Here is a 9788-nt window from a genome sequence, read left to right as displayed (position 1 = left end):
ATACAATGTATTTATAATGACATCTTCTTAACGCTTATTCCTGGATTTTTTTTTTTTTTTTAAAACAAGCTTCGTAATAGGCTCGCCCCTTATCCCTCCGTCCTGCAACCTCTCACCTTCGGGTCTAGTGGAGGTGACTGGAGGGAGTTCTGGGCGCCCCCGGCTGCCCACCCCACTGGATGAAGCGCCTCTGACGTCACTGTGGAATGGCAGGGGTGGGACCACATAACCCCTGGATGCCAGACACAGACAGGGGAGTTATTTTCATCCCGAAGTGCTGCGTGAAGTGAGCGCGCCGTGTGATCTGCTGCAGGTGAGTTGTCGATGTGGGAGGGTTGGAGGCCGGGGAAGGTACTGAGTGACGGGGTTTTGTTCCCTTCTTCTGTTGACCGTGTAATTGTGGCGAAGGGGCCCGAGCTTCCGACTTTGGAGCTCTAGAGCTGGGAGACCAGGTTTGAGTCTCGGCGTCTGTTCCACATACTGTGATTTTGGGTAAATCACTTACCTTCCCGGCGCCTGAAATAAATGTGAATGTGCCCGTGTAATGTAACTGCAGGCCCGTCAACTCAAGGTGCCACAATGAGCTGAAACGCAAAAGCACTGCAGAGACTTAGAACTGCCAAGTTTTTTTTTTTTTTTTTTAGGGAGCTTGGAGGCGGGGTGGGGGCAAAAGTTCCTCTTGGGTACGTCTCTGCACTAGGCATGCCCCTCCTCAGGCCCCGCCCCCTCCCGGGCCCCGCCCCTCCCCAGGCCCCGCCCCTCCTCACACTGACATTTTGGCTCCGGTTCGCAGGTCTGTAACTGGCGCTCATGAAAAGCGCTCCAATACCTTGCCGCTGAGGTCACGCTGGATACAGCTAATTAAAACAGGGGAGTTTAGCTTTTCCCACTGCCACGCCCCCCTTTCCTGGGGGCTTTGAAGGCGGGGGACCGGTGAAAGTGGGCTTTATTGGTATAAATGTGACGGCTGTTCTGCCCCTCGCTCTCTCTCCCTTCTGCCCCTCGCTCTTTTCCCCTCTGCCCCTCTCTCTCTTCCCCCCTCTCTCTTCCCCTCTGTGCCCGTCTCTCTCTCTCCTCTGCCTCTCTCTCCCCTAGGGTGACCAACTGGCATTGGTGCAAATTCAGGACGGTGAGTGTAAAAATTCAGGACAAAGGGTCTGTTAGACGGACCGGGAGGGTCGGCCGAGGACAAGGGGAGAGGTCTCCGAGGAGAGCCGTCTCCAGCGATCGTACAGACGAGTAACTTCCCCCCCACAGATGTACACCACACAAGGATAAGGTTCAACGTTCTTTATAAGCGATCTCTGAGGTACGATAGAATGGTACAAGGAGGTCTGGACTCAGGGGTCCCCTCGATTCTAGTCTCTTGGTTGGGAAAGGGGGTAGCGGGACAGTCTTGTTACCAATCTGGTAGATGCGATGATATGATGAATAGCTCACAATCCTCGAGCTCGGTGTTCTAGATGGACGGGCCGCGGCAGCGCCAGCAGGTCCCGGTGAAGATGGTCGTTACAACGGTCCGCGGCAGTGCCAGCAGGACCCAGTGAAGGTGGTCGTTACAACGGTCCGCGGCAGCGCCAGCAGGTCCCGACGAAGGTGGTAGTCACACGGTCCGCGGCAGCGCCAGCAGGTCCCGACGAGGATGGAGGATGCAGAAGGCCGCGGCAGCGCCAGCAGGCAGGATGATAGTTCACAAGGCAGGGCTACGGCAGCGCCGGTAGTCCGTCAAGGATGAGTTCTTCACGGTGTCTCTCGACTCCAGGATACAACTGCCTTCCTGCTCTGGAGCTGCCCCAGTTATAGGTCTGGCGCCCTTTGATGTCCGGACCCTCGCACTTGGAGGTCGGGAGGTCCGGGATGAGGGAGTCCAGACACCCAGCAGGGGGGTGGAGCCAGCGCCCGGGGGAGCTTGGGGGCGATCGGCACCTGGCGGGGGAGAGCCATCGACACTTCTTTCTCCCATCGACCTGCCAAGTGGTCCGCTCACCTCCTGGGTGGATGGTGGTGCCGGGATGTCGGGGCCTGGCCAGGCCCAGGGTTAGGGTCGAGCTGAGGCCACGCGGCCTCGTGGTGCAGTGCCCAAGATGGCGGCCGGGCCGGGCGAGGGAGCGGGTAGTGGTTCGGCCCCATGATACCGAGATGTCCGGGGGCAGGAGTCCCGTCTGGAGACGGGGTGCGGGTTGTTTCTGTGGGTCACACCTGGAGGGCCGGGGTTCGGGCCCTGTCATGCGGGGGGGGGGGAGCAAGCCCTTCATGTGGCCTGTCCAACATGCGTCCCCCCCAGCTGAAGGCGGGGAGAGTCACCCATCCTCTTGGGGACTTTCTTCGCCGAGGCGGAAAAAGCGTGACAGGCCATCTGCGTTGGCGTGGTCTTGGCCCGGTCGATGTTCCACAGTGAAGTCCATCCCCTGCAGGGAGATGGACCAACGCAATAGTTTGGGGTTTTCCCCCCGCATCTGCATTAGCCACTGCAGGGGTCGATGATCTGTTTGCACCCGGAAGTGGGTGCCGAAGAGATAGGGCCGGAGCTTTTTGAGGGCCCACACCACTGCGAAGGCCTCCCTCTCGATGGTGCTCTAGCGCTGTTCTCGGGCCAGGAGGCATCTGCTGATGAAGGCCACCGGTTGGTCAAGTCCCTCGGAGTTCAGCTGGGAGAGGACCGCCCCGATGCCATGGTCGGAGGCATCTGTTTGCACGATGAATTCCCGACTGTAGTCGGGGGCCTGGAGCACAGGGGCAGTGCACATGGCGGCTTTCAGCTTCTCAAAGGCCGCTTGACAGTCTGGGGTCCAGTTGACCTTCTTCGGGTGGTTTTTGGATGTGAGTCCCGTGAGGGGCCCCACAATGCTGCCATAGTCCCTCACGAACCGCCGGTAGTAGCCGGTGAGCCCCAAGAAGGCTCGGACCTCGGTCTGCGTGACTGGGGGCTGCCAGGACTGGATGGCAGCGATTTTGAGTTGCAGAGGGGCCACCAGACCGCTTCCCACCTGGTGTCCGAGGTAGGTCACGGACCCCTGACCAATTTGGCACTTGCTGGCCTTGATTGTGAGGCCGGCCCGTTGGAGGGCCTGCAGGACCTCTCGGAGGTGGTGGAGGTGGTCGGACCAGTGGCGGCTGTACACAGCGATATCGTCCAGGTAGGCGGCGCTGAACTCCTCGAGCCCCGCCAAGACCTGGTTCACCAGTCGCTGAAAAGTAGCTGGGGCATTCTTCATGCCGAAGGGCATGACTTTGAAGTGGTAGTGGCCATCGGGGTTAGAAAAGGCGGATCGTTCTTGGGCCCGGGGTGTGAGACCGATCTGCCAGTAGCCCGCTGTCAGGTCGAAGATGCTGAGGTAGCAAGCAGCCCCCATGCGGTCGATCAATTCATCCGCTCGGGGGATGGGATGAGCGTCGGTTCTGGTGACAGCATTCAAGCCCCGATAGTCGACGCAGAATCGGAGCTCAGGAGTGGTGCCGGGGGCAGCAGCTTTGGGGACCAGCACGACCGGGCTGGCCCAGGGGCTGTCCGAGGGCTCGATGACCCCGAGCGTGAGCATCTTTGATACCTCCTCTTGGATGCAGGCCCGTACCCGATCTGGTACGCGGTACGCCCGGTGTCTGATAGGGGGACTGTCCCCAGTGTCCACGTTGTGCAAGCACCAGGGAGTGACCCCTGGGGTGAGGGAAAACAAGGTAGCAAACTGCAGCAGGAGTTCCCGGCAGCCTTGGCGCTGTTCCGGGGTGAGGGCATCGGAGAGCCGGACCCCGTCCACGGAACCATCTTTCTCCCGAGTCTTTAGGAGATCAGGGAGAGGCTCGGAGTCTTCTTCCGTTCCATTGTCTGTAGCCATCAGGAGGCTGAGCTCCGAGCGCACAAAGTGGGGTTTGAGTCTGTTGGTGTGGAGGACCCGGAGGGGGTTCCGTGGCGATTCCATATCGATGAGATAGGTGACGGGGCTCTTGCGTTCGACCACTTTGAAGGGCCCCGTCCACTTGTCCTGCAAGGCACATGGTTCGGTGGGGGACATCACCCACACTTGTTGGCCAGGTTCGAATTCGATGGAGGAGGCATTTTGATCGTACCATTTTTTCATGTCCTCCTGACTGGCCTCAAGGTTCGCTTTTGCCATTTCTCTGAATCGCCTGGTCTGATTGCGTAGGGTCAGGAGGTACTTGAAGACGTCTGGAGGGGCCTTTAGGGGGGCCATCTCCAAACCTTCTTTGACTAGGCTGAGGGGCCCTCGCACAGGGTGCCCGTACAAGAGTTCGAACGGGCTAAAGCCGATGGACTTCTGGGGGACTTCTCGATAGGTGAAGAGGAGGCACGGAAGTTGCACATCCCACTGGCGACGGAGGGGCTCTTCCAACCCCCCAATCATTCCCTTGAGCGTGCGGTTGAATCGCTCGACTAGTCCGTTTCCTTGGGGGTGATAGGGGGTCGTGAATCGGTAGGTGACCCCGCACTGTTGCCAGAGGGACTTCATATACTTCGAAATAAAGTTTGTGCCTCTGTCGCTGACGACTTCTCGGGGGAAGCCTACCCAGGAGAAGATCCCCATTAAGGCCCGGCCGACCACCGGGGCTGTTACAGTGCGCAGGGGCACAGCCTCGGGGTAGCGGGTGGCGTGGTCCACTAGTACCAGGATGAACCGATGTCCTTGTGCTGTACGGGGGTCCAGGGGCCCCACAATGTCTATTCCCACCCTCTCGAACGGGATGGTGACAACTGGGAAGGGTTGCAGAGGTGCTTTGAGTTTGCGGCCGCTCTTCCCGCTGGCCTGGCACGTGGGGAAGGACCGGCAGTGGTTGAGGACGTCGTTTCTCATCTTTGGCCAGAAAAAGTGGGTCACCAGGTGACTGTAGGTTTTGTCCTGGCCCAGGTCTCCAGCCAGAGGGACATCGTGGGCCAAATTCAACAGGAAGTCTCTAAAACGGAGGGGCACCACCAGCACTCGACTGGCCCCTAACTCCGCGATTCTCTGTTCACTGTACAATAGGTCGTTGTCCCAATAGATCCAATGGGCTCCGGTGGTGTCCCCTGCGCTCTGGGCGAGGGCTTGCTGGCGGAGTCCCTCGAGGGAGGGACAGGTCTTTTGTTCTTGACGGAACTGTTCCTGGGTGGGCCCCCCTTCTTGACGCCACTGAGCCAGGTTGGGAAGGTCCTGGGGCTGAGCGAGCCCTTCGGGGGTTTGCTCTGGGGGGTCGGTGTCTTCTCCTGGAGTGATCGGGGGAGGAGGTGCTGGCCATTCTGGTTCTTCTGGTCGGGGGATGGCACGGGCGGCCATGGACCGGGTGGTTACGCATGCCCAGTCCGGGAGGCCCAACATCCCCAGGTGCTCTCTTCTTTTTACGGCGGCCCACGGGGAACTCTCAAGATCATTCCCCAGGAGACAGTCCACGGGGGCATCATCTCGGACCGTTACCTTCAACATGCCGGAGACTCCTCCCCATTCGAAGGGGACGCAGGCCATTCGACATAGACTCTCCGAATTGTCGGCTGAACGGACGGGGCAGAGAATGTTCGGCAGGATCTGCTCTGGTTTTACCAGGTGACAGCGGACGGCCGTCACACTGGCCCCCGTGTCACGTAATGCTTCGGCCCGGCGTCCATTAATGTTCACCCACTGACTATATTTTCTGGTGTTGGCGGGTAGGGGGGCCCGCAGGACCATGTCTCTCCCCCCTAGGCACGCTAGAACCATGGCGGCCGGTTCCCACTCTTGTTGTTCCGGCTCGTATTCTTCCTGTTCTTCGGAGATTTGTTCTCCCCCCAGGGCGGCGGCAGCTACCTGGCGGGGTCTCGGAGTTTGGTTCTGTGGACAGTTCGGGTCATTGGCGTAGTGGCCGACTCGCTGGCATCGGTGACACGTGACATTGGCTCGGAACCCCGGGCACATCGGGGGGTGGCCCCGGCTGGCCGGGGGCGGGGTGCTGGCAGCGGGAGTGGTTGGGACGGTGTCTCTTCCTCGTCCCTGGCCTCCTCCCCCTCCTCGGGGATGGTGCTGACCTTGGTTGTTCCGGTTCTGTTCGTGCGGCCCTCTCCGGCCCACTCGGGTGCTTTCCCACCGGTCAGTTTCGGCGGCTAGTTGCCGTGGGTCAGTCAATTTACTGTCGAGGAGGTGCTGCCTGAGCTCAATGAAGCAGTTGTTAGAGAGGTGCTCCCACACCATGAGATTAAAAAGTTGCTCGTAGGTCGTTACGTGGCTTCCCTTGATCCAACCCTCGAAGGCTCGGCTGAAATAGTTGACATATTCCACCCAAGTTGTACCTGGGATCCGGGTGCAGTCTCGGAACCTCTGGCGGTACATTTCGGGTGTGAGCCCATATCGGGTGAGGAGGGCAGCCTTCATGTGGTCATAGGATGACATCTGATGGTCTGGGAGCTGTAACAGGGCATCGCGGCCCTCATTGACGAACCTTCCCCATAGACCGGCTCCCCAGTCACTTCGATCGATCCGGTGGGAGGTCATGGCGATCTCGTAGGCCTTGAACCACTGTTGTATGTCGTCCTCTCGGACATACTCTCGCACGACATCCTTGGGGATGTGGACTTTCTTTTCTGTCGCCCCCGGGGTGCACTGTCGCTCGGGCACCTCCAGTTCTTTGTTCTGCTTCCGTAGGTCTATTTCTGCCAGTTTGCGCTCGTGTTCGTATGCTAATCTCTTTTCTTCGAGCTCTCTCTGCCTCTGTTTTTCTTCCCGTTCTTCTCGGAGCCGCAGATGCTCTAGGTTCAGTTTTTGTTCGGCTAATTTTAGTTCACCGTCCATTTTGAGCCGTGCCATTTCTAACTCATGTAGTCTGTTTTTTTCCCTCTCTTGGATCTCTTCCTGCGAGAGGCCCGTTCCTCGCTCTCCGGGAGCCGTGGTGTTCTCTGATGCTGCAATGTTTTGGTCCGGGGATCTGGCGGCCCCGGTTTCTGCCCACGACTCAATGGCGTGTTTGAAATCGTCTTTGGTACTCAGGCCGGTGGTAGCAATGCCTAGTTCAATGCAGAATTGTTTTAATTCACGATGGCTGTACTCTTCCAATTTCTCCATCTGGAATTTCTCGGTGGATCCGCTCTCTTTGGTTGACATTGTGGTTTCGTCGTGGGGTGAGCTACTCTCTGTACGATTACGCGTTGATTCGGATCGCGCCGCTGGCCACCAATGTTAGACGGACCGGGAGGGTCGGCCGAGGACAAGGGGAGAGGTCTCCGAGGAGAGCCGTCTCCAGCGATCGTACAGACGAGTAACTTCCCCCCCCACAGATGTACACCACACAAGGATAAGGTTCAACGTTCTTTATAAGCGATCTCTGAGGTACGATAGAATAGTACAAGGAGGTCTGGACTCAGGGGTCCCCTCGATTCTAGTCTCTTGGTTGGGAAAGGGGGTAGCGGGACAGTCTTGTTACCAATCTGGTAGATGCGATGATATGATGAATAGCTCACAATCCTCGAGCTCGGTGTTCTAGATGGACGGGCCGCGGCAGCGCCAGCAGGTCCCGGTGAAGATGGTCGTTACAACGGTCCGCGGCAGCGCCAGCAGGACCCAGTGAAGGTGGTCGTTACAACGGTCCGCGGCAGCGCCAGCAGGTCCCGACGAAGGTGGTAGTAACACGGTCTGCGGCAGCGCCAGCAGGTCCCGACGAGGATGGAGGATGCAGAAGGCCGCGGCAGCGCCAGCAGGCAGGATGATAGTTCACAAGGCAGGGCTACGGCAGCGCCGGTAGTCCGTCAAGGATGAGTTCTTCACGGTGTCTCTCGACTCCAGGATACAACTGCCTTCCTGCTCTGGAGCTGCCCCAGTTATAGGTCTGGCGCCCTTTGATGTCCGGACCCTCGCACTTGGAGGTCGGGAGGTCCGGGATGAGGGAGTCCAGACACCCAGCAGGGGGGTGGAGCCAGCGCCCGGGGGAGCTGGGGGGCGATCGGCACCTGGCGGGGGAGAGCCATCGACACTTCTTTCTCCCATCGACCTGCCAAGTGGTCCGCTCACCTCCTGGGTGGATGGTGGTGCCGGGATGTCGGGGCCTGGCCAGGCCCAGGGTTAGGGTCGAGCTGAGGCCACGCGGCCTCGTGGTGCAGTGCCCAAGATGGCGGCCGGGCCGGGCGAGGGAGCGGGTAGTGGTTCGGCCCCATGATACCTAGATGTCCGGGGGCAGGAGTCCCGTCTGGAGACGGGGTGCGGGTTGTTTCTGTGGGTCACACCTGGAGGGCCGGGGTTCGGGCCCTGTCATGCGGGGGGGGAGCAAGCCCTTCATGTGGCCTGTCCAACAGGGTCAAAATTCAGGACACAAATTCAGGACAGGGGGTCAAAATACAGGACAAAACTTCAGGACAATAGGTAAGTTTTACAGACACATCAGAGGAGGTCGTGCAATAGTATATAATTAAGCCCAGCCATATCCAAACATATTCAACCATTCGCAAACCTATCCATCATGTATCCTTCCATCTATCATTTCACTCATCCATCCCTTCATCCATCCTTTCACTCATCCATCCATCCACACTTTCACCCTATCCATTTGTACACTCATCCATTCTTCTACCATCCATCCATTCACTCATCCATCCAGCCATTTACCCTTTCACCCATCCAACCATCCTTTCACTTACTCATCCATCCACCCAGTCACTCATCCTTCCACCCTTCCACCCTTTCAACCATCCTCCCTTTCTCTCACCATCGACCCTTTCACTTAGCCATCCTTCCTTCCATCCATCCACCCACCCATCCATCTACTCATCCACTCATGAATCCATCCATTGACCCTATCACTCATCCATCCTTTCTCTCATCCATTTATCCTTTCACTCCTTCACTCATCTATTCATCCTTTTGTCCACCTACCCTCCCTTTCATTCACTCATCCATACTTACATCCACCCTTTCACTCATCCGTCCATCCATTCACCCTTGCACTTATCAATTCATCAATCCATCCATCATTTCACTCATCCATACACCCACTCACTCACTCATCATCCACCTTTTCACTCATCCATCCACCCTTTTACCCATCCAGCTACCCTTCCACCCATATATCCAGCTATTTACCTTTTCTCTCATCCATCCTTCCACTCACTCACTCATCAATCCATCCATCCTCTCTCATTATCCATCTATTCAATCTTTCATTCATCCATTCACCCTTTCACTAATTCATCCAGCCATCCACCCATCCCTTCACTTACTCACTCGCTCACCTTTTCAAATTAATTTTGAGCTGAGCCTTTTTGAGAAGAGGCCCATCAAGAACTTCACCCTCGCTGCAAGAGCCATTCCAGGACTGGGACAGAAGCCACCCAGGGCGGAGACAGGATCCACCACAGGGGGGACAGGAGCCACCACATGGGGGGACAGGAGCCATCATTGGGGGGGGCAGGAGCCATCACAGGAGGGGGAACAGGATCCACCAGGGTGGGCACAGGGGTGGGCATGCAGTATTCTAGTATCATCTTGGTCTCTTCCAGGGTGGGGTAGGGTTCCTCACCCCCTCCTGGACAAGACAACGAGACGACAGGCTCTCTTTCTAAAATGTTAGTTTTGCCACCCCCCACTGTGATATACAGTACTTAAAGGAGATACTCCAAGAGAACTGATGTAACTGATTGTCCTCCATACTTTGTTAATCAGTGTGGGTACGATTGTGCCATTTCTTAATTTTATTACATTATAGACTGCATGTTTGAAGAACCGAGGTTTGCTTACAATTTAGTAACAGTAATTAAGCTCTGTGAACAGAACCGCGTGCTGCCTCCGTGTAATCAGGTGTAATCAGGGCCGGTTCTACGATTTTAGGGGCCCTGGGCAGAAAGG

The 9788-nt window shown here is 57.4% G+C and overlaps 1 protein-coding gene across 1 annotated transcript in view; it reads left to right on the top strand.

The window, feature by feature from the left end:
* Positions 1-224: 224 nt before the first annotated feature.
* The window catches only part of LOC146822369 (uncharacterized), a 163901-nt gene continuing 154337 nt past the window's right edge, over positions 225-9788 (top strand). Inside the window, exon 1 of the mRNA XM_085613456.1 lies at positions 225-313. The gene's annotated coding sequence lies outside the window, so the exon portion shown is untranslated. The remainder of the gene's footprint in view (positions 314-9788) is intronic.

The sequence above is a fragment of the Triturus cristatus genome, chromosome 6, assembly GCF_964204655.1.
Source record: "Triturus cristatus chromosome 6, aTriCri1.1, whole genome shotgun sequence".
Taxonomy (NCBI): Eukaryota; Metazoa; Chordata; class Amphibia; order Caudata; family Salamandridae; genus Triturus; species Triturus cristatus.
This window is presented reverse-complemented; position numbering and strand designations above follow the sequence as displayed.